A 25,121-nucleotide genomic window follows, 5' to 3' on the forward strand; every position below is an offset into this window, starting at 1 on the left:
TCTCCTCCTCTACTCTCATTGTTCTATTAAAAGAAGCGGATGAGAATTTAGTCAGCTTGTGACCATATGTTTCTAAATGTTTAGCTTGAAAACGCAGTTTTTTTGTAAAACGTAACAATTAACCCCAATGTTTCTACAGTACATATTTCAGTGATCCTGAGAATGTATTTTTGTGACACATTGTACTTTATGTTCATGGTGAATTTAGGTTGATTTGCTCTTATGATATACAGTACAGACCAAAAGTTTGGACACACCTTCTCATTTAAAGATTTTTCTGTATTTTCATGACTATGAAAATTGTACATTCACACTGAAGGCATCAAAACTATGAATTAACACATGTGGAATTATATACTTAACAAAAAAGTGTGAAACAACTGAAAATATGTCTTATATTCTAGGTTCTTCAAAGTAGCCACCTTTTGCTTTGATGACTGCTTTGCACACTCTTGGCATTCTCTTGATGAGCTTCAAGAGGTAGTCACCGGAAATGGTTTTCACTTCACAGGTGTGCCCTGTCAGGTTTAATAAGTGAGATTTCTTTCCTTATAAATGGGGTTGGGACCATCAGTTGTGTTGTGCAGAAGTCTGGTGGATACACAGCTGATAGTCCTACTGAATAGACTGTTAGCTGCTTTTTTCTTGCCATAATACAAATTCTAAGTAAAGAAAAATGAGTGGCCATCATTACTTTAAGAAATGAAGGTCAGTCAGTCCAAAAAATTGGGAAAACTTTGAAAATGTCCCCAAGTGCAGTTGCAAAAACCAACAAGCGCTACAAATAAACTGGCTCACATGAGGACCGCCCCAGGAAAGGAAGACCAAGAGTCACCACTGCTTCTGAGGATAAGTTTATCCGAGTCACCAGCCTCAGAAATCGCAGGTTAACAGCAGCTCAGATTAGAGACCAGGTCAATGCCACACAGAGTTCTAGCAACAGACACATCTCTTCAACAACAGTTAAGAGGAGACTTTGTGCAGCAGGCCTTCATGGTAAAATAGCTGCTAGGAAACCACTGCTAAGGACAGGCAACAAGCAGAAGAGACTTGTTTGGGCTAAAGAACACAAAGAATGGACATTAGACCAGTGGAAATCTGTGCTTTGGTCTGATGAGTCCAAATTTGAGATCTTTGGTTCCAACCACCGTGTCTTTGTGCGACGCAGAAAAGGTGAACGGATGGACTCTACATGCCTGGTTCCCACCGTGAAGCATGGAGGAGGAGGTGTGATGGTATGGGGGTGCTTTGCTGGTGACACTGTTGGGGATTTAATCAAAATTGAAGGCATACTGAACCAGCATGGCTACCACAGCATCTTGCACCGGCATACTATTCCATCCGGTTTGCGTTTAGTTGGACCATGATTTATTTTTCAACAGGACAATGACACCAAACACACCTCCAGGCTGTGTAAGGGCTATCTGACCAAGAAGGAGAGTGATGGGGTGCTACACCAGTGACCTGGCCTCCACAGTCACCAGACCTGAACCCGATCGAGATGGTTTGGAGTGAGCTGGACCGCAGAGTGAAGGCAAAAGGGCCAACAAGTGCTAAGCATCTCTGGGAACTCCTTCAAGATTGTTGGAAGACCATTTCCGGTGACTACCTCTTGAAGCTCATCAAGAGAATGCCAAGAGTGTGCAAAGCAGTCATCAAAGCAAAAGGTGGCTACTTTGAAGAACCTAGAATATAAGACATATTTTCAGTTGTTTCACACTTTTTTGTTAAGTATATAATTCCACATGTGTTAATTCATAGTTTTGATGCTTCAGTGTGAATGTACAATTTTCATAACCATGAAAATACAGAAAAATCTTTAAATGAGAAGGTGTGTCCAAACTTTTGGTCTGTACTGTATATACAGTAAATATATCTGTAATCAGAGATTTGGCCAAAATTAGCAATTTTCAAACTTTGAATTTTTGTGCCTTTAAAGGGTGATTCACCAAATTTTATAACCGTGGCAAGAAAAATTTTTCAACTAAAATGTTGCTTTAGCCCAAAATTTTACATTTTCACAGGGGTAAAAAAGAAAATAGACCCTATAATTTTTAACACAGTTTCCCCTAAGTATGCAAGTGCCCCAAAGGTGGTCAGAAACTATTGCTGAGGCAAATTGCAAAGTTCAGAAGGGACGGAGCCCTTGAGGTGGCAAAGCAGCAGAATCCCCCCTTCCCATTTAACAAGCTACACACATCAAAGAATTCATCTAGGGATGCAGTGAGCATGTTGTCACCACAGGTAGTTTATGAATTTTTCTACAATTGGGCCATGAAGATAAAAGGAGTTATATTTTTTACTACAAATGTATTTAAGCAGCAGCCTTTTTTATTTTCAAGGAACAATAGATTAAAATAGACATTTCAAATTTTTTTGTGTGTGTTGAATTATAGTTTTTATTGGTATGATTTTGGAGTACATAACATTTTGGATAATTTTTAAAGCACAGTATAAATGTGAACATATTGTGAGCACTTGCCCATCGGGTAGTGACCAGCCCCGCCCCCACAAGTGACGTCATTTGCTGGGGCAGGGCTGGTCTCTGCTAGCCAGGTATTCTCCTTACAATGCTCACTAACATCTAGAGAGAGCACTGTCATTGTGCATTAAAAAAAATATTGCACAGTGACAAGATTCTACTGAGCATAAGTCGGAATTGATAACTGGCGCATGCTCAGCAGAGCAGGGACCAGCTCAGCCCCTGAAATGACATCTTTGATCATGCTTCATTTCACGGTGAAGGCAGAAGATGCAGCAGTGACCGTTTTGTCTTGTTTGTCTATCCCAGCATGCACTGCGGGTTCTCAAACGAAGTATCATCAAACAGGAAGTACAGTGGAGGAAATAAGTATTTGATCTCTTGCTTTTTTTGAAAGTTTGCCCACTGACAAAGACATGAACAGTCTATAATTTTAATGGTAGGTAATTTTAACATTGAGAGATAGAATATCCCCCACAAAAAAATCAAGAAAATCACATTGTATAAATTAGATATATATTTTTTTGCATTTTGCAGTGAGAAATAAGTATTTCTAGTAGTTATGGCTCCTACAAACCAGTTAGACGCTCCTAATCAACTCGTTACCTGCATTAAAAACAGCTGTCTTACATAGTCACCTGTATAAAAGACTCCTGTCCACAGACTCCATTAATCAGTCAGACTCTAACCTTTACAACATGGGCAAGACCAAAGAGCTTTCTAAGGATGTCAGGGACAAGATCATAGACCTTCACAAAGCTGGAATGGGCTACAAAACGAACTAAGACGCTGGGTGAGAAGGAGACAACTGTTGGTGCAATAGTAAGAAAATGGAAGAAATACAAAACGACTGTCAATCAACATCGATCTGGGGCACTATGCAAAATCTCACCTCGTGGGGTATCCTTGATCATCAGGAAGGTGAGAGATCAGCCTAAAACTACACGGGGGAACTTGTTAATGATCTCAAGGCTGCTGGGACCACAGTCACCAAAAAAACCATTGGTAACACATTACGCCTTAAAGGTTTAAAATCCTGCAGTGCCCGCAAGGTACCCCTGCTCAAGAAAGGACTTGTGCAGGCCCATCTGAAGTTTGCCAATGAACACCTGGATGGTTCTGTGAGTTATTGGGAGAAGGTGCTGTGGTCAGATGAGTCAAAAATTGAGCTCTTTGGCATTAACTCAACTCGTCGTCTTTGGAGGAAGAAGAAGGATGAGTACAACCCTAAGAACATCGTCCCATGGTGCGGGAAACATTATACTTTGGGGGTGCTTTTCTGCAAAGGGGACATGACGACTGCACGGACTGAAGGGAAGATGGATGGGGTTATGTATCGCAAGTGTGGCGCCCTGCGGCGCGCAAGTGCCACAGAACCCAGTAGGGTGCATGGATGGACTTCTCCACAAGAGGCCCTCACACATTCACACACCTCCACCCTACCACCTCACACCACCAGAGGGAGCCCGTTAGGGATATATATATATATATATATGGAGGGTGGAGCCAGGCAGTTCAGTGAGCTGGGAGTTGTTGGAGAGTGTGCTGGCACTTAGACCAGTGAAGACGCAGCTCATCTGCTGCTGAGTAGTGAGGGCCCCGAGTGTGGCCGATGGCAAAGAGGAAAGGAGAGAGGAGTTGAGGGGGCAGAGGAGCGTACCAGGCTCACCCCGAACTACACACCGGACACCGGGTCTGCGCCTACAGGGTCCCTTTATACCCAGTAGGGACCACGGGATACCTGGTGGACTACAAGTCCCAGGTCGACCAATGCTGACTACTGTACCAGGGCTAGGAGTCACGGAGGCCCCAGTGTCCAGGGAGAGTGATCTCCAAGAGAAGGCTCTACCACCAGGTCAGCAGGTGCAAGAGAGAGAGACAGTAATTAAGCCAGGCCTAGCTCCAGGCAGGTCAGAAGGTGAGCAAGTGAAAGCAATGGCTCAGGAGGCCCTATACTCGCCCACTGGGGAGAGTACAGAAGTGCACCCTTCCTACCGAGTACCCTGGACCATACCTGCAGTAAAGGTACCGAAGCGAACCCCCGTGTGAGTGTCTGTCATTTCTCCCTGACCCATCCTGGCCGTCTCTCACCTGTACCACCATCCATTTCCCCACGCTGCTCTGAGGCCTGCTCCACCTGTGGGGAGCCGTTCCATCATAAGCTGCCCTAACATCTGCCTCAGAGGACTGCTCCGCAGAGGTGGCTCCCTTTAGCTGCATTCCACAGGTGGCATCACAAACACTTTACAAATCCCCTATAAATAATCCCCCTGTTATGCACACGCCCGGACTGACTGGCGTGTGCGTGTTTAGTGATCCCAACGGACCATGAACCGGAGAGTGCCTGGTCGCACGACGGCTAATGATGCCAGTGCACCAGGGAGGAACCGAGCAGAGGGACCAGGTGCCACTCCAGGTCAGACCCCGGACACGGCTGTTGACCCACACCGGAGAATACAGGAACAGGCAGGTTAGAGCACAGGCTGGGTAGGGTCCAGTACAGACTAGGAGACAAGGCAGAGCAGAGCGAAACCGCAAGTGCGGTAGACAAAGCAGAGCAGAGCGGGCAGAAACCGCCAGAGCGGTAAGTAAGACAGAGCAGAGATAAACTGCCAAAGCGGTGAGCAAAGACAGAGCAGAGGGGACAGGGCTCTGTTCACACGGAACAGACTGGAAGGGAAAGGCAGAACCAGATACACACAAGGTACTTGCAAAGAAGTAGCGAGTTGACTCCAAACTCACAAACAGAAGTACAGCGACAACGAGTAGGAGTTAGGTGCAGGTTCAGACTTTACAGAAAAAGAGAGGAAACGGACAAAGAGACAAAACAGGTAACAAGTTAGGAGACAGTTCAGACAGGAACTATACTGCAACGAAATACAGGAACGAGCCTAGGTAAAGCCAAGTGCTGGTTCAGACACTGCAGCAAAATGGGAGGAAACGGACATAGAGGCAAAACAGGTAACAGGTTAGGAGACAGTTCAGACAGGAACTGTACTGCAACGAAATACAGGAACGAGCCTAGGTATAGCCAAGAGCTGATTCAGACACTGCAGCAAAAGGGAGGAAACGGACATAGAAACAAAACAAGTAACAGGTTAGGAGACAGTTCAGACAGGAACTGTTACTGCAGCGAAATACAGGAACGAGCCTGGGTATATGGCCCCCAGAGGCAGAAACGAACAGGCTAGGAGCGTGTTCAGTCTGGCCTGGAAATACAGCCTCCAGGAAGGCAGACAGACAGGCAAGAAAACACAGATAATAGATCTAGGTATGCGGCCCCTAGAAGGCGGGACGAACAGGCTAGGAGTGTGTTCAGACAGGCCTGGAAATACAGCCTCCAGGAAGGCGGACAGGCAGGAGAAACAGAACAGGACCTGGCACATTCAGAGTCAAGGAGCACACTGAATGTTAAAGTTGCTCAGCCATCAGCTTCCAGGTGAAGCTGGTTTAAATATCCAGTGACTGACAGCAATAGGCTGAGGATGCATTAGGGGTGTGCCCACAGCAGCTACAAGAAACAGGAAGTGACCGGGCCGCCGCCCTAAGCAGCCAAAACAGAGGCAAGCAGACAGCATGGAAAGAAGCCAGGCTAGCAGACTGGACTGATGATCAAGTTTGCGATCTTGCATAGTGGGAGATGGTGCCCTATGCAAGAACACCGCCAGGTATGTTACACCCCCTTTTTGTTGACCGCCCTGGGCCACGGACTGGGCCAGCCACCATGATATTCCCCCCACACCGGCATCCATAGGCCTGGCTGCCGAGTACCCCATGGCTCTGGGGGCGCGTCAACTTCTGGCGTCACGAACAGGATTTCGTGCCCGTTGCAGCGAACGGGATTGCGTGCCCGTTGCCACCGGGTACTGTGCGCCTTAAAAGAACACTTACTGTGGTGAAAATTTCCCACCATTCCCGAGGTTTCCCGCCATTATCCGCCATTTTCCTGTCGCCGCGTGGGAAGAAGAGCGGCGTAACCGCGGGAATTGGAGAGGCGTAACCGCTGGAAGCGCGCGAAGCCTAGGCCCCGCCTCGCGCCTCGACGCCAAACCAGGAAGCGTCAGGTCCTAGAAGTAGACCGTTGTCAAGCGCACGCTCTGACGTCAGCCACGAGGGAGACGCAAGGTCCTGGAAGGAGACAGTCGCCTGTGTAGCTGTGGCCTACCCGATCCAAGTAAAGAAGGTAAGCAAAGGTTTACTAGGGGGGCGTAACTATGGCCAATAACTAACAAGCCGCCGGAGCTCCGGATAACGCTCCTGATGCTCAAATCGCGCCCGGCGCTGCTCAGGCCGGAGCAGCCGCCCCACCAGCAGGAGTCGCGATTCCAGTCATGCCCATGTCCCTGCTGTACATCCCCGGAGCAAAATGGCTTCCCCAGTTCGACAGAGACATTTTTGTGAATCGGCGGGATGTCGAGCCCCACCAGGAACGGGGCCATCCCGACCGGAACTTGTGCCCCGGTGGCCGTGTCGCCTGCACACGACACCACGGGGAACGCGGGTGGTGTGCCCTCGGGGTGTGCCGCGTGATCGAGGACACCCCCCCGCAGGACATGGCTGGTGACCCGGCTGGGTCCAGCGGAAATCAGGAGTGCCCCAGGCGGGGACCCCACTACTGGTACAGTGGGTGGGACTAAACTGTATATAGTCACCCGTAAGGGTATAGGACTTAAAATAATGTCTGATTTAGGTGTGTTTTTATGATTGACCGTCGGGGTGTACAGACTTCAGGGTGAGGACTGTGAACAGCCGAAGACTGATCTTGTATATAGTTTTTGCACTTCTTGAAGTGTTCCCCATTGGTTTTATGGGTACAATTAATTGACCTCAGAAGAGAGGCCCGTTTGGCATGGCCGAAGACATGGTCCAGCACCTGGATCACTTATGCCCTGTAGCTACGCCCAGGGCCTATGTTGAGGGTTTTCAGGCCCGGTCCCTCAGGTTACTCATGTTCTTTCATCGGTGAAATGGACACCAGGTTACGGCACTTACTGTATCTTTATTCATGTCATTATACTTGTTGTTATTATTATAATTGTTATTATTGTTGTTACCTGTTTTAAAAAAAAATGCTTCAGTCCAGGAGTACTGAATTGTACTAGGGGGAAATGTGGCGCTCTGCGGCGCGCAGGTGCCACAGAACCCAGTAGAGTGCATGGATGGACTTCTCCACAAGAGGCCCTCACACATTCACACACCTCCACACTACCACTTCACACTACCAGAGGGTGCCCATTAGGGATATATATATGGAAGGTGGAGCCAGGCAGTTCAGTTAGTTGGGAGTTGTTGGAGAGTGTGCTGGCACTTAGACCAGTGAAGACACAGCTCATCTGCTGCTGAGTAGGGAGGGCCCCGAGTGTGGCCGACGGCAAAGAGGAAAGGAGAGAGGAGTTGAGGCGGCAGAGGAGCATACCAGGCTCACCCTGAACTACACACCGGACACCGGGTCTGCGCCTACAGGGTCCCTTTATACCCAGTATGGACCACCGGATACCTGGAGGACTACAAGTCTCAGGTCGACCAACGCTGACTACTGTACCAGGGCTAGGAGTCACGGAGGCCCCAGTGTCCAGGGAGAGTGATCTCCAAGCAAAGGCTCTACCACCAGGTCAGCAGGTGCAAGAGAGAGAGACAGTAATTAATCCAGACCTAGCTCCAGGCAGGTCAGAAGCTTAGCAAGTGAAATCAACGGCTCAGGAGGCCCTATACCCGCTCACTGGGGAGAGTCCAGAAGTGCACCCTTCCTACCGAGTACCCTGGACCATACCTGCATCTCCACCAGTAAAGTTACCGAAGCGAACCCCGGTGTGAGTGTCCGTCATTTCTCCCTGACCCATCCTGGCTGTCTCTCACCTGTACCACCATCCATTTCCCCACGCTGCCCTGAGGCCCACTCCACCTGTGGGGAGCCGTTCCATCATAAGCTGCCCTAACATCTGCCTCAGCGGACTGCTCTGCAGCGGCGGCTCTCTTTAGCCGCATTCCACAGGTGGCGTCACGAACACCTTACAAATCCCCTATAAATAATCCCCCTTTTTGTTGACTGCCCTGGGCCACGGACCGGGCCAGCCACCATGATATTCCCCCCCACCGGCATCCATAGGCCCGGCTGCTGAGAACCCCACGGCTCTTGGGGCGCGTCACAAGATTTTGGCCAACAACCTCCTTCCCTTAGTAAAAGCATTGAAGATGGGTCGTGGCTGGGTCTTCCAGCAAGACAATGACCCAAAACATACAGCCAAGGCAACAAAGGAGTGGCTCAAAAAGGAGCATAGTAAGGTCATGGAGTGGTCTAGCCAGTCTCCAGTCCTTAATCCCATATAAAACTTATGGGTGGAGTTGAAGCTCCGAGTAGCCAAGCGACAGCCTCAAAATCTGAATGATTTAGAGATGATCTGCAAAGAGGAGTGGACCAAAATTCCTCCTGACATGTGCGCAAACCTCATCATCAACTACAAACAACGTCTGACTGCTGTGCTTGCCAACAAGGGTTTTGCCACCAAGTATTAAGTGTTGTTTGCCAGAGGGATCAAATACTTATTTCTCACTGCAAAATGCAAATAAATTTATCTAATTTATACAATGTGATTTTCTTGATTTTTTTTTGGATATTCTATCTCTCAATGTTAAAATTAACCTACCCTTAAAATTATAGACTGTTCATGTCTTTGTCAGTGGGCAAACTTACAAAAACAGCAAGGGATCAACTACTTATTTCCCCCACTGTATGTAAGAAAAAAAAAAATAAAGCAGTTAGATAGTGTAGTAAGTAACGATAAGACATTTTAAGTAAGATATATTAGAAAAGAAATTAGATTATTACGTTAAATAGACAGACATTTATAGTTAAAACAAATTTTAGTTTCAGACCACCCCTTAAATATTTTTCCACCATCAAGGCTGTATGAGGTATAGGGGTTCACTCTTTTTGGGGTTCATTAGGACTTAGGTAGCGTTCACAAAGGCAATGCAGTTTTGGTTCGAACACATGCAGTTTTTTTTTAGCTTTCCACAGGTTGCACAGCTCCAAAAAAAATCATAAACATAAAACCCTTGCCTTGTCCAGGCGCTAACTAAACAGAACAGACCCTGGCTACTCATACATGGCTGAACCAGCTCCAGCTTGGTCAAACAAAACAGCTAATGTCCATAGCAACCACTGATACTTGCAGTTCTCTGCACACGGCCTGGGCATTTAATCATGATCACATATGTCAGTGTGGGCTCACCCAAACCAATTACAGTCCACCAGTTCGGTATCCCCTTCAGCCTGAGCTCCAGCAGTTTCCAGCACCAAACAAAAGTGTTCATCTCCAAGCAATGTTCACACTGAACAGGCTGCAACTTCCACACAGTTCTCTGCAGCTCTCACAAACAGACTGCTTAACGCAGTCTCCATTCAGAGAGAGATCCCGGCATGTCTCTCAGCTACAGCTTACATGTTGGCTGGTAAGTCACCAGTAGCACACTCATCATTGCTCAGCAGACTGACACTAAATGAAGCTACTTCCTGGTTCTTAGCAAAACCCTACATGTTCATCTAATTAAGACCCTGCCGAGCTGGGAGTTAACCCTGTCCTACCCAGCTATGCCACATAGGGCTTGTTTTTTTTGTCAGATGAGTGGAAGTTTTATTGGTACCATTTTGGTGTACATAATATTTTTCGGTAACTTTTTCATCCAATTTTTGGAAGGCACTATGAAAAACAAATGAAAAACAAATTGTATTTATTTTTTAGCATGAAACACACTTACAGGTATGCTGAAAATGGAGGAATATGAAAGATATCCCTCTTTTGAGCTCCCATTACGTTACATGTCTAATTTGCTGAGAGCACTCTGGGTTGGTAAGTTGCATGTTGTCTGCTAAAAAATGTTCTTAAAGTTAATAGTTACTAAGACAGTTTAAGACGTTTTATTTTATTTTGTTTTATGATCACTAGCGGATCTAGTTTGATAAAAAAAAGATTGACGTACAGACACTCATGTACCTACTGATAATACAAACTGATAAAATCAGGCTTTATGATGCCAGCTTTAGCCCTAAAGAAATGTATAAAACCCATAAACCAAGCAGTCAAAAACTATAAATGAGAATTTGCCCTTAATGAGGCTCACTTTATTTTCACATTCTTTCATTTTGTTTCCTTAGTTACCTTCACAGCACTTTGTAGGAAAATGATTATTACCTTAGGCAAAACTTGTTTAGGGAAATTAAATGTGACTTTATTCTGTGACCAGAGAACACTAAAGTTAGACCTCCCAAGAAGAAAACATAACTTAAATTTTGGCACTTGAAAAAATAAATAAAATTTCAGTATCTACTCCACATTCTCATAGATTTATAAGTTTATTGTAAGTCTTGAGATTCTTTTGTCTAATATCATGCAATATATATTTAACACTAATGATCAAGGCACAATGATTTAAAGAAGCACTTCTTGTATCAAAGTTTTTATCCCCTTATTATGTTTCAATCGGGATATTATATAGCAGCTGATATCGGTGTAGTGGTAATCACTTGCCGAGCTGCTCTGTCTACTTGTAGTGGCCGCCGCAGGTTACTGCACATCCACCTCCTATTCAAATAAATAGAAGGCAGATGTGAAGTACACAGCCAAGTCAACTATCAGAAGACAGAAGCAGCTGGGCAAATGAGTATGGGCCGGTCATAGGTCTCCCTAAGAATCTGCCTCCAGAGTTCATTTTTAATAAAAGGGCATGCTACCAGTGTGAGACATGTAAGGACTGACTGTCCGTTCTTCTGATCTACATGTCTCACGCTGGTAACTCCCCCTTTCATTTAAAAGGAGTGTTGATCCTACTGACAGATTAATTGAGCATGCATGTTTCTGATACAGACATGGAATTGAAGAGGAATGACCATTGAGCAACCAAAAATCTATTAAGTGTATGAACACTAAAAGGTCTATGTACATGGAGTGATAATGAGATGAATGAGGATTCACAAGAATGATCATTTCTGACCATCGATGTGTAAGCTTGGCAGTGATCAGCTAATGATTAAAAAATATGTTTCTTCGTTGACTGATTGGTTGATTTCTAAGCTTAAAGTAATCATTGTCGGCAGCACATCGCGCCACTTGTAAGCAGGGTATGAGCTGCCGACAACGTGCAAACTGTATGGGAACTGACCTATCATATTAACAACCAGTCTGACTGTACTATACGGCCTACACCAGGCCGTTCCTTTTCTAATGCAGGCAGCAGCGCTGTATGGCATTTGATGGCAGTAAGATGCCGCTCCGTTAACTGTGTGTAATTATTTAGGTAATTAGAAGTTCTATCATCCTCCTAACCAGTGAGTGTTTATTGTACTTAGTAGCTGCTTTCGCCAGCATTTTGGACTTAAAAAAACCCTTTTCCTGGATAATTGTAGATTTATGCAAATGTGATGTTCTCTTTAATTAAATCTGTGCTACATCTGTTCCTCTTGTCAGGCTATTTATTCCCAATTAAGGAGAAAAAGCGTTGGCAGATATCTGAGATCCTAGCATTTCACATACAAACGACAACATTGTGCGTCTGCGGATGTGTGTGTTTTTCCCCTTCCCAGATGTCCTGGTTTATTGCAGAAATGTCAAACTGAATGGATTGTGTTCTTTGAGAATGTAAAACTAACAAAGGAAACAGGATAAACAAGTGTTAATAAAATCAATGAGGCATTTTTATAACATTTCCAAACTTATATGAGCCATGCGATAAAGTTTCTGCCTCTTTGCACCTAACTGATTTTACCACCTTTAGATGCAGCAAACAAGGCTTCTTATAAAATAGAGAAATGTGATCCCATTTCTTTCCATTTCTTTGAAGGATTTGTAACACCTGCACATGGAACTGTCAGAGCAGCTACTGGTATACTGGGACTTACAGACACTAAGAAGAGCTTTGCAGCTGCTGTTAAACAGGGACCTACAGACATTAATCGTTCTTTCCCTGAGCTGCAGTGGACTACAATTCCCATGGACCCTTGTTTCTGTCAGATGACACAGCCTGGAAAGATAGGAGGGAGGAGGGACTTGGGGGAGGGAGCTGGAGAGAAAGTGAAAGTAAAACTAGAGAGGAAAGGAAGTGTGGCAGCTTGTTGTTGTGAAAGACGGAGCGCTGTGGACTTGTATCCCGCTACGCTGTGGAGCGTTGCCGTCCCCTCTGATATACCCGCGCATCTGGAGAGAGCGCGGCCCTGTCACCCGGTGAAGCAAGTGACATCAAGGACTCGGAGAGTTCTGCCGGCACTCCCACCGTATAAAGGCCTGAATCCTGCCGCCCCCAGCTGGTGTCCAGGGAAACCTACAACGGGTTGAGACGCACCGTGAGTGCCCTTTTGAGACTTGTGGTTCTACCAGCGCCAGTTACAGTGAGTACACTACGCCCCAGACTTTTTACGTTAATGTTCATCTAAGTGCACCAACGGTTATAAATTTGCGCGCCAACATCCGCGGCAACTGGGCCCCAACGTTTGGACTGAGTTAATACAAGAAAAGGGGAACCCTGCTACGTTATATTTGCAGGGGCGGGGAAGAATTAGGTTGTGATGTGTATATGATTTTTATAGAGCACCGTTACCTGTATTGTATGTTGTTTCTTTAAATCCACCTCATTTCTGCTGCATAGCAATAAACCTGTTAACTGTTTTACTCCTGTTCCGGGTGAGTGTGTACTGAGCTAAAGGCAGGGGCTTCCCGAATCAGTCCCTGGCAGAAGATAACAGTCCTTCTGCAGTCCTAGAGAGAGCTCCAATCAAGATTGGGGTGGAGGCACTGTGCCCTAGAGAGGTGAGACCCCCCATAACACCCAGCGTACCGTGGTAGCCCTGAAGGGGTGTTACAGATTGAAGACCACTCTTCTTTAGGACCCACACATATGGCCTTATTCTTATGACTCAATACGATCTTATAGTTGTACGGAGAATTAGTATTCATGCAGACGTCCGAGCATGGACCACAAAGACTGGCCTTGGGTCTCTTGACCTGAGCTTGACAGCCTCATAGAATTATTTGAAGCTGTCACACTCTGATCCCACGACCAGTCCGTGCATTGTGGTCTGTGCATTGTGTTGCCTGGATGTCTGTATAAGACCTAAAGCTGTGTTCCTATGATGAGTTTTTGGCGAGTGATTGACGCTGAGTAGTTTTGCTGAGCAAAAAACGCAGCGTCTTACAGCTCTAGCAAAGTGGATGGGATTTATAAAAATCTTTTGCCCACTGTGCTTCTTTTTATGCTACATACACTGACCCGCGGTATGTGTTTTAAATCCACAACATGCCAATTTCTCTTAAAGGTATGCTGAGTTTTATGTGCGGATTTTTCCCGTAGCATTACATTAGATGCGGAAAATTCCTAGGTAAAAAACGAATGTAATTTGCACTTGAAGTTTTGTCAAAGCCAAATACTAGGAAGTAAGAAAAATAAAACAGATTTATTTAAAGCATGGCATGCCAAAAAGAAACAAAAACAAAGCATCAAAAATGTGCCAACAACACGTATCATATCACAAAGTGTTAGAATTCACCGACAATTGCGAATTTCAGGAAATTTGACTCAAAGTCAATTTGCAGTAAATCTATCCACTCGTCTCTAGTTCCTAGTGCTGTCTGCACTCTCTACTCTGATATATCAAATAGTCTTCCATCCTACATGTCTCTGCTATTCCAAGGTGCTGTCTGTGCTCTCAGCTTTGCTGCATTCTGCTTCCTGCTTCTCTTAGGTGCAGCCTGCATCCTCAAATCACCTGCAGTAAGGCACCTGACTGCCTACTCAACTCTGCTGTTCCTGTGTATTATCTTCACTCCTGCAAGGTATCTAATTGCATATTCAACTCTGCTGTTTCTATGTGGAGTCCGCACTCTTGCAACAAGGTGTCTTCTTTACCTCTCTGCAGCTTTTGACACCATTGACCACCACCTCCTACTCTCTATGCTCCACTCAATCGGCATAAAGGACACTGCTCTCTCCTGGTTCTCCTCCTACCTATCTGACCGCTCTTTCAGTGTATCGTTTGCTGGCTCCACTTCTTCCCCCCTTCTTCTCACTATTGGGGTTCCTCAGGGTTCAGTCCTTGGCCCTCTTCTCTTCTCTCTCTACACAGCCCGAATTGGACAGACCATCAGCAAATTTGCTTTTCAATACCATCTTTATGCTGATGACACACAACTATACACCTCATCCCCTGACCTTACACCCGCTATACTACAGAACACCAGTGACTGTCTGGCTGCAGTTTCTAACATCATGTCTGCTCTCTACCTGAAACTCAACCTTTCCAAAACTGAACTTCTTCTACTCCCGCCGTCTACTCACCTCCCTAAATCTGACATCTCTCTCTCCATGTGTGGCACCACAATAATGCCGAGCCAGCAGGCACGTTGTCTGGGCATTGTGTTTGACACCAATCTCTCATTCACCTTCTATATACAATCTCTTGCCCACTCTTGACCTGAAGAACATCTCTAGAATCCGCCCCTTTCTCACTTTGGAAACAACAAAAACCCTCACTGTTGCCCTGATCCACTCCCGCCTTGACTACTGTAACTCTCTATTAATTGGCCTCCCCCTCACTCAACTTTCCCCCCTCCAGTCCATCCTTAATGCTGCAGCCAGGGTCATCTATTTGGCTAACCGTTACTCAGACTCCTCCGCTCTGTGCCAGTCATTGCACTGGCTGTCCATGAATTATAGGATCCAATTTAAATTGCTTGTTCTCACACACAAAGATCTCCACAGTGTGGCACCCCCGACATCTCTTCCCTCATTTCTGTTTATCGACCTACCCGTTCTCTACGCTCCGCAAGCGACTTTCGACTAACATCGGCACTAATCCGTACCTCCCACTCCCGGCTTCAAGACTTCTCCTGAGCTGCATCTATTCTTTGGAATGCTCTACCCCAAGAAATTAGGATGAACCACAACTTACAAAGTTTTAGGCGCTCCCTATAAACACACCTGTTTAGGACGGCTATCACCTTCCCTATTCCAAGTCCTTTTATCTTCTTATAACCCATCCCTTATTTCTCCAAATATAACTCTCCACTGAACCAAAAAGCACTACAGATACTGGCTGGTGATGAGCTCATGCAGCCTTTATCTATCCCTCACCCCCTCAAGATGGCTGGACCATCATTGTAAATAAGCTCCTGTACTTTGTGTCACCCCCACCTCATTGTAGATTGTAAGCTCTTACGAGCAGGGTCGTCATTATTTTTGCTGTAATTATTGTATTATCTTTAGCTATGTTACTTATGACTTTTGTATATGAACCTCTGAATTGTTAAGCGCTGCGGAATATGTTGGCGCTATATAAATAAAGATAATTATTATTATTATTACTTGCTCAACTCTGCTGTTACTGTATGTTATCCATGTGGCGGTGCCTGATTGATACTGCCGGGCAGGACTCAAATACGGTACAGTAGACGATTATATGGCGGAAAATAAGACTAACAGTTATTATACTGAAATCAGCAATAATAGATGCAAAGAGGGATAGCTGGAGCATGTCACACAAGCTGCTCTTCAGCCATGGCAATGCAAAGTTCGATACAAACAGTATAAACAATTTCTACAAACTACTCAGTTCTTACTACCTGGCTTCCGATAATCGGGCCACGCTGCTACAACGCCCTAACTAGAGAAACCTGCTATATACCCTAGCACAGTTGAACACTGGTGTCTCACTCACAGTTCTTTAGAGTTTAGAAGAAAGTCTGGTAGTTGCTGCTTGGTCCTTATGTTGTGAAGCAAAGTTTGTTGTGTTGAGCTCTTCCTTTAGGGTAACAGATCCATCTTCTTCTATATCCAGGCAAAACTCATGACTACTTTCAATGTTGAGAGATTACTGGTACCACAGAGTTGTTTCCTCTTTCAGGTTACAGGTGTTCAGGGAGAACTGCCCGGGCTGTGTAATATGCCTCTTTCCTTCTGACACAGTCCTGGTGATTGTTCCTGTGGTAACTAGGCACTATCTTCTTCCTTTTTAGGTAACACTTATTGTCCCGCCTGTCTGTCACAGGCAGGAGTCACTCACAGCCAGGAGTCTCTCACACTTCCTGCTTCTTGTCCAAAACCAACACACAGCAAGCTGCAGGAGAGAAAGGGCAAGCCCAAGTACACACAAATCAGAAGGGGGATTGTCTCTTATAGTCGCAGTTTAATTCAGTTGTTAGCAGGGGCTGACCTCCTACATCCACACTCCTGCAACATGGTGTCTGGCTGAAAACTCAACTCTACTGTACCTGTGTGCTATCCAGACTCTAGCAACAGGTATTGAATTGTCTCCACATCTCTGCTGCTCCTGTGTGCTTTCTGCACTCCTGCATGAAGGTCTTGTCCGCACAATGGGCTCTGCTATGTCTAGTACTTCCATCTCCGTTGCTCCATGTGCTGATCTGCATAACTGTTCATAAGAGTACATTGGGTAAACAGACATTTACATGTACATGAACTCTTACTGTTGCTTTTTAACCTTCTGTATGATTTGTAATCTCGGCTAATGAATGTTTTATTCAAATCATGGATGATACACTTTATGTTACAAACAATGTGAAAAATGTTAAATTGTTGGAGGGTATAATATCCAGCTTCCATTGTAGGTCAGCAGGGAAATTTTTGTTCCTTTGAGGTTTCAATGGCTTCAGCTGTTCAATAATTATGTTTAGTTATACTCTGGAAGTTGGATCTGTGAAAGTTTGAACATGGAGACATTTTTTTCAACCAAAATAACTATTAAATGTATATATCATACAGGTAATCATGGACATTTACAGACTATGCTATGTTATACCATATATTTATGACAATTTAAAAATATCTCAGCAATATTGAAGAGTACTGTAAATTCTCTTTCCATGCCGATTTAATTAATATTCTTCATATTCATAAATCATAGCTGGCATAGAGCCACATTTGCTTCTATGTTCTCACACTAAAAAAAAGTGGGGATTTGATGAACCAAAGCCAAGAGATTGAATCAAGTGAAAGCATCAGGGACATGTCTCTCATTACTATAAGGTTTACTGCTAGCCCAAACTAAAATTATGGAAATGGCAGCTCATTTTTTTTGTTCACTGTTTCGCAGGAAAAAAAATCAGGAATGTACAATAAAGGAATAGTACATGTGTCCGGAAACTTGTTTTACCACACTACCCTCCAATGTTCCCCTTGCACTTAGATATCTATAAATTCTTTTGCACCTAATCTAGAGTTTCTCACTAGTGTTGAGCGAGCACTAAAATGCTCGGGTGCTCGAAGCTCGGGCCGAGCTCACCGTGATACCTTTTTGGAAGTGCATTGAGCTGTAGGGTGCATTGCTGCAAAAGGGAAAAAAAAAACCTCTTTAAATCTTCTTAGTTAGCGAGTGTGAACGGAGCGTAAGTGCAAACAAAAGTAAGTGTGTGACTTGTTTTTCAGTGACTTTGGATTCAGGGAGTTTGGAAGGGAGGAATTTGGACTGAATTGCTGTCTGTATTTTATTTAATTCTTTACATTTCTTTTTACTTAACATTCTATCTAGTGCAATCTCCATTAGGAAATAAGCTCCATTATTGGCAATGCTATCCAGTGTACATCTTGCCACATGTATGCATTCCTTGAACAGCCGGTCAGGGTTGCTTCCTGCTGCGTGAGATGTGTGCACGTTGTGCATTTGGAAGCCCAGGTACTGGATCTAAATGAGCAGCTGGCAACACTGAGATCCATTGATAATATGGAAAGGAGTCTGCTGCTCACTGAGCAGCTGCTCACTGGGGTAGATGTGGGGGAGGGTGGTAGTAAGGAGCTGCAGGACAGTGAGGCTGCTAGTAGGCGGACAGTTAGAAGGGGGGGGGTAGAGGGAAGAGTGACAGGGAGGCTAGCCCTGATCTGGCACACCCCAATAATTTTGCAAAGTTGGCAGATGAGGGGAGTGATGGTACAGGGGTGGCACTGCTCCCCTGAAAGCCAGAGGAGTGTCAGCTCAAGTAAAGAGGGAAATAGGAGAGCAGGGCAGGCCAGGAAGGTGCTGGTAGTGGGGGACTCAATTATTAGGGGAACAGATAGGGCAATCTGTCACAAAGACAAGGATCGTCAGACAGCGTGCTGCCTACCTGGCGCTCAAGTCTGGTATTCATTTTATAGGTGGGGAAGATAGTGCAGATAGTGACCTGGGAACAAATAAAGAAGTTGGGTGTGGGGTTAGAATGGTCAATAAAGTAAGAAGGAATAGAGGTACAGAGAGATACATAAAATGCATGTACACTAATGCCAGAAGCCTCACCAACAAAATGGAGGAATTAGAATTAATTTTGTTGGAAAATAATTATGACATGGTAGGGATATCTGAGACGTGGCTGGACGAGAGCCATGACTGGGCAGTTAATTTACAGGGCTATAGTCTGTTCAGAAATGACCATACAAACAAGTGAGGGGGGGTGTGTGTTTATATGTAAAATCATCCTTAAAACCCATCTTGCGGGAGGATATATGTGAATCTAATTAAAATGTAGAGTCCCTGTGGGTGGAGATAAGGGGAGGGGGAAAAATAATAAATTTCTGATAGGGGTTTGTTATAAGTCTCCAAAAATAATGGAAGCAGCGGAGAATATCCTCGTAAAGCAAATAGATGATGCAGCGACTCAAGGAGAAGTCATTATTATGGGGGACTTCAACTACCCTGAAATACAGTGGGGGACAGAAACCTGTAGTTCAAGCAAAGGTAATAAGTTTTTGACAACTATGAGAGACAATTACCTTTCACAACTGGTTCAGGACCCAACAAGTAGGGGGGCACTGCTAGACCTAATATTAACCAATAGACCAGAACGCATATCAAATATACGAGTTGGGGGGTCACTTGGGTAATAGTGATCACAAAATAATACGTTTTCATGTAACCTTTAATAAGATGTGTAGTAGAGGGGTTACAAGGACACTAAACTTCAGGAAGGCAAATTTCCAACGGTTGAGAGATGATCTTAGTGCAATAAACTGGGACGATATCCTGAGACATAAAGCTACACAAAGCAAGTGGGAGACGTTTATTAACATCCTGAATACGACCTGTGCACAATATATACCCTATGGGAATAAACATGCTAGAAATAGGAGGATACCACTTTGGCTAAATAGAGCTGTAAGGGGCGCAATAAGTGACAAAAAGAAAGCATTTAGAGAACTAAAGCAAGTAGGTAGTGATGAGGCATTAAATAAATATAGAAAATTAAATAAATTATGTAAGAAACAAATTAAGGCAGCAAAGATTGAGGCAGAGAGAATCATTGCCAGAGAAAGTAAAAATAACCCCAAAATATTCTTTAACTACATAAATAGTAAAAAACTAAAAAATGATAGTGTTGGCCCCCTTAAAAATAGTCTGGGTGATATGGTGGATAAGGATGAGGAAAAAGCCAATATGCTAAATGATTTTTTTTCAACCGTATTTACACAAGAAAATCGCATGACAGAAAACATGATCAGTGATAACAAAAATTCTCCATTAAATGTCACTTGCTTAACCCAGCAGGAAGTAGGGCGTCGTCTAAAAATCACTAAAGTTGAGAAATCCCCGGGCCCGGATGGGATACACCCGCGAGTACTGCAGGAATTAAGTAACGTCATAGATAGACCATTGTTTTTAATCTTTAAAGATTCCATAATAACAGGGTCTGTACCACAGGATTGGCGTATAGCAAATGTGGTGCCAATATTCAAAAAGGGGACAAAAACTGAACTTGGAAATTATAGGCCAGTAAGCTTAACCTCTACTGTGGGTAAAATCCTGGAGGGTTCCCTAAGCGATGCTATACTAGAGTGTCTGAAGAAGAATAACCTCATGATCCAATATCAACATGGGTTTACGAGGGACCGTTCCTGTCAAACTAATCTGATCAGTTTTTATGAAGAAGTAAGTTCCGGACTGGACCAAGGAAATGCAGTGGATGCTGTGTATATGGACTTTTCAAAAAGCTTTTGACACGGTTGCACACAAAAGGTTGATACATAAAATGAGAACAATGGGGATAGGGGAAAATATATGTATGTGGGTTAAGAATTGGCTCAGTGATAGGAAACAAAGGGTGGTTATTAATGGAACACACTCAGACTGGGTCTCAGTTAACAGTGGGCTACCACAGTATTGGGAACCCTTTCTTTTTAACATATTTATTAATGACCTTGTAGGGGGCATACAGAGCAATATTTCAATATTTGCAGATGACACTAAACTCTGCAGGGTAATCAATACAGAGGAGGACAATTTTATATTACAGGAGGATCTATGTAAACTAGAAGCGTGGGCTGATAAATGGCAAATGAGCTTTAATGGGGATAAATGTAAGGTAATGCACTTGGGCAGAGGAAATAAAATGTATAATTATATGCTTAATTGTAAAACACTGGGCAAAACTGTAACTGAAAAAGACCTGGGTGTATTGGTGGACGACAAGCTCACGTTTAGTGGCCAGTATCAGGCTGCTGCTGCAAAGGCAAATAAAATAATGGGATGCATTAAAAGAGGCATAGATGCTCATGAGGAGAACATAATTTTACCTCTATTCAAGTCATTAGTGCGACCACACTTAGAATACTGTGTACAGTTCTGGTCTCCGGTGTATAAGAAAGACATAGCTGAACTAGAGCGGGTGCAGAGAAGAGCGACCAAGGTTATTAGAGGACTGGGGGGGTCTGCAATACCAAGACAGGTAATTACACTTGGGGTTATTTACTGTGGAAAAAAGAAGGCTTAGGGGTGATCTTATTACTATGTACAAGTATATGAGGGGACAATACAAAGACCTTTCTACTGATCTTTTTACACTGAGGCTTGAGACGGGGACAAGGGGGCATCTTCTACGTCTGGAGGAAAGAAGGTTTAATCATAATCACAGATGGGGATTCTTTACTGGAAGAGCAGTGAGACTATGGAACTCTCTGCCGCATGATGTAATGAGTGATTCACTATTAAAATTTAAGAAGGGCATGAATGCCTTTCTTGAAAAATATAATATTACAGGTTATATATACTAGATTCCTTGATAGGGCATTGATCCAGGGAACTAGTCTGATTGTCGTATGGAGTCGGGAAGGAATTTTTTTCCCCAATGTGGAGCTTAGTGTTTGCCACATGTTTTTTTTGCCTTCCTCTGGATTAACATGTTAGGCTATGGGTTGAAATAGATGAACTTAGTCTTCCTTCAACCGTAAAAACTATGTTACTATGTAAAAAAACTATGACCCGAGCAACGAGCCCAATGTTAGTCTATGGGAGACCCGAGCATTTTTGCGGCGGCACCCCCGGCAGTCTGTAGAAAGCCTAAAAAGTGCCCAAAACGATAGTGACAGTGCTCAAATGACATGGGGACAGCATAGGGATCGCCCCAGGAAGCATTTCTGACCCCCAGGTCACTGCTGTCAACAACGTGGTCAGAGGTATTAACCCACTTTTACGGGCTCACAATAAAACGTTCAAAAATGAAACTAAAACTGCTTTCCTGTGAAATATGTTAAAGAACATCCTTTCCAGGGTAAAGACTTGTGTATAAGGTAAAATAAATAACCAAAAACAAAAATACTCCTCCACACCTTGGGCTATGTTCACAAGTAGCATTTTTTATGCGTTTTTGCACTTTTGTATTGCTTTCAACCATGACAAATGCATTCACCGGGAAATGTCATTTTAACATTTTACAACCTTATATGTCCATGTGCTGTGTGACACATGCATACAGTGCTGAAAAGACATGGAAACAGCATGGGGAAGACCCCTGGAAGCATCTCTGACACCCAGGTCACTGCCTAAAAGTGTGCCCATCAGAAGTGATCCTTGCCGCATCAGAAGATGCAGACTTGCAACTATGCCAGTGCAAGTCCTTGTCCCAGGGAAGTGTTCAATTGTACCTCCCCCATTCCTTGCAATGCAAGCACAAGTATACAGCCAACCACCCACCCACCCGCAGGCTGCAATACTATACTGCTTGCTTGCACTTGAAATTGGGCCTTTTAGGCATGTGGAGGCGGAATCTGGCCACCACGTCATGGCTGCATCGGCGGCCTGGTATCCATACTCAGTCCCCAGCCGCCCGGCGGCAGGGTGTCCACGCTTGGTCCCCAGCCGCCAGGGGGTGGCCGGGTGTCCATACTCGGTCCCCAGCCGCCCCACCACCGGGTGCCCACACACAGTCTCCAGCCGCCTGAGGGCGGCCGGTTGCCCATAAACGGTCCCTAGCCGCCCCTATTTGAAGGACAGCCTAACCACAAACACGTGGACAAGTGAATGTGGCCAGGGATGGTCCATCTCACTGACGCCTTCACACTGGGTTAATATTGTGGAAGCTGGGACACAGTTGGACACTGGGATGCAACACGTCCTCCAGACATAGAGGATTGCGGGTCCTGGGTCAATCAGGCTTCAAAAAAAGTTCAGAAGGTAGACAGCAGCAGTGGTCGGCCTCCTACACAACGAGTAAATTATTCATGATCATGAGGCCATCCAGCTTTCTGTTCCTTGGAATGCAAGCGCATGTATGTAGTAGCTGCTAGGCCTGAGGTGGTCAGCATTTTGGCGCATATCCTACCTCTTCCGAGGATTGCTGGATGTTTTCCTGCTACTATCCCAGTTCTATGACTCCCGTTAAAACAAAGCTTCAGGTGATGAATGATGGATGAGGTGGTGGCAAAGGAGAAAGAGCAGGAGGAACAGGGACCATTCACATCAATTTCAGGCCAGTCAACCACACATGTCTTGTAGGATATGTTTCTGTTCCAAAAGGAGCGGTTCGGCTACACAGTTATAGGGCATACAGTGAGTGCAATGCCTACCAAAAATTTCGAGGCACTCCAATGCCCCTTGGAAGTGACATGGAGGTCAGAGGGCCTTAACTAAACCGTTTTTTCCATTTATAGCAACTGGGTCTCCTGTACACTGTTGGCCTAAGCAGTGAATGGAAGGCTTTCCAAAAATTATGAGGAACTGCAATGCCCCTTGAAACAGACGTGGATTACAGCGTACCAAAAACCTTCTACCCATTATTGGGGAGTGGGTCTCCCTTAGTGTTCGCCTATGCATTGAAAAGCAAAAGCTGACTAAAATTAGGAGGAAATGCAATGCCCGTTGGAAGAGTCGTGGAGGTTAGAGTTAATTAAAAACAACATTTCAATGTGTGACGCCTCTACTCAGAAAGCCCGTGTTTTAACCTGGGTGTTGGGGTACTCAGTGTCGGGCCCTGCGAAGAAGAGATGGGATGCAGCCGTGGCCCGGGCCCGACCCGTGCTCAGGGCCGTCACATTAGAAAGAGATGGTGTGGGCTTGTCCGGGTTGAGTGGCTGATTAACGACTACGCCACCTGTGGTGCCTGGTGAAGGGTCACCAGTGCCGTTGCAGTCCGCTGAGGCCTGGTGTCATGGCAGCCAAAGTTCTCACTGCTCCCCACAGGCGGAGCAAGGCCTCAGGGCAGGCAAGCCAGGAGGAAGGGGGGGTAGTAGTAGTGCGGGGAGTACGGGCACCGCGTCGCATGATATGACGCATAATGAACAGTCCGGAGGCCATAGGGGTGAACTTCCAAGGCTTTACTCACTTAGAGATGACAGCGGGAAGGCGACTCCCTGCTCCCCACGGAGTCCTGTGGCCACCAGGGACGGGGGTCCGACTACCTCCGAGAAAGTCCAGTGTTCGGTAGCGACCCTACACCAGAGTGTTCCTGCACTACAGACTTCACCCTTTCCCGTCTGTGCGTGTGTGGATAGGCCGGGTCTCCCTCTGAGCTCCTCTCAGGACCAGGGCACGGGTGGCAATTCCTCTCCATCCGATGCTTTCCCGTCCAGGACGTAGAGTACAAGGTCGGGTGTCGGGGGCCGGTACCCCTCTTGCAGCCGGAATCCCTCTGAATATATCAGGTAGGCGAGGACAGGTGGCGTACTCCGCTCTGTCTGCATCCTCCCCGGGACCCATTTGCTAGGTAGCCACTCTCTAAAGCTCCCGGGACTTCTTGATCCTGGTCCTTGGCCGGGTTGAGACATTCCTTGTCTGCAACCTACCTCTCGTCCCATGGCCAGGGTACGAGGACTGTGTCCCTTCTCGGTGCAGGCCCACACAGGATCTGCGCTCCCAGAGGGAAGTCACATTACACACAGCATCTTGACTACACAGTACGACCACTAGAACCTATGACTTAGGACTAGCAAAAGGACCAGAGAAGAACTCTGAACAAGAAAGGACCAAGATCAAAGATGGCATTCTATTAAATATGAAATTTGAAGTGTAACTAACTAGTAAGTCCTCCACCCTCACCCACTAATTGGTTCCTACCACTTTGTGTTCCCCAGTCTCCCTGTAACCAGGGGAGCAGCACCTAGTGCATACCAGCTCCCTCTGGTGGAGAAGTGTGATGTTGGATGTAAAAGATTAGGTCACAACCATCACACTGGGCTTACCTCAGAGGAGGAACACCACACTCCATTGGAGAAGTGGTGTTGGATGTAAAAGGTTAGGTCACAACCATCACACTGGGCTTACCTCAGAGGAGGAACACCACACTCCATTGGAGAAGTGCAGCATTCCCGTGGCGGTCGAACCCTCAGGGGCACCACATTCTCCCCTGGTAAAACACAGCACGTCCGCGGGCTGCAAAAGAAGTAACACCCAGGAAAT

The sequence above is a fragment of the Phyllobates terribilis genome, unplaced genomic scaffold (genome assembly GCF_046119375.1).
Source record: "Phyllobates terribilis strain yellow unplaced genomic scaffold, ASM4611937v1 Scaffold_4__5_contigs__length_816908805, whole genome shotgun sequence".
NCBI classification, from domain to species: domain Eukaryota; kingdom Metazoa; phylum Chordata; class Amphibia; order Anura; family Dendrobatidae; genus Phyllobates; species Phyllobates terribilis.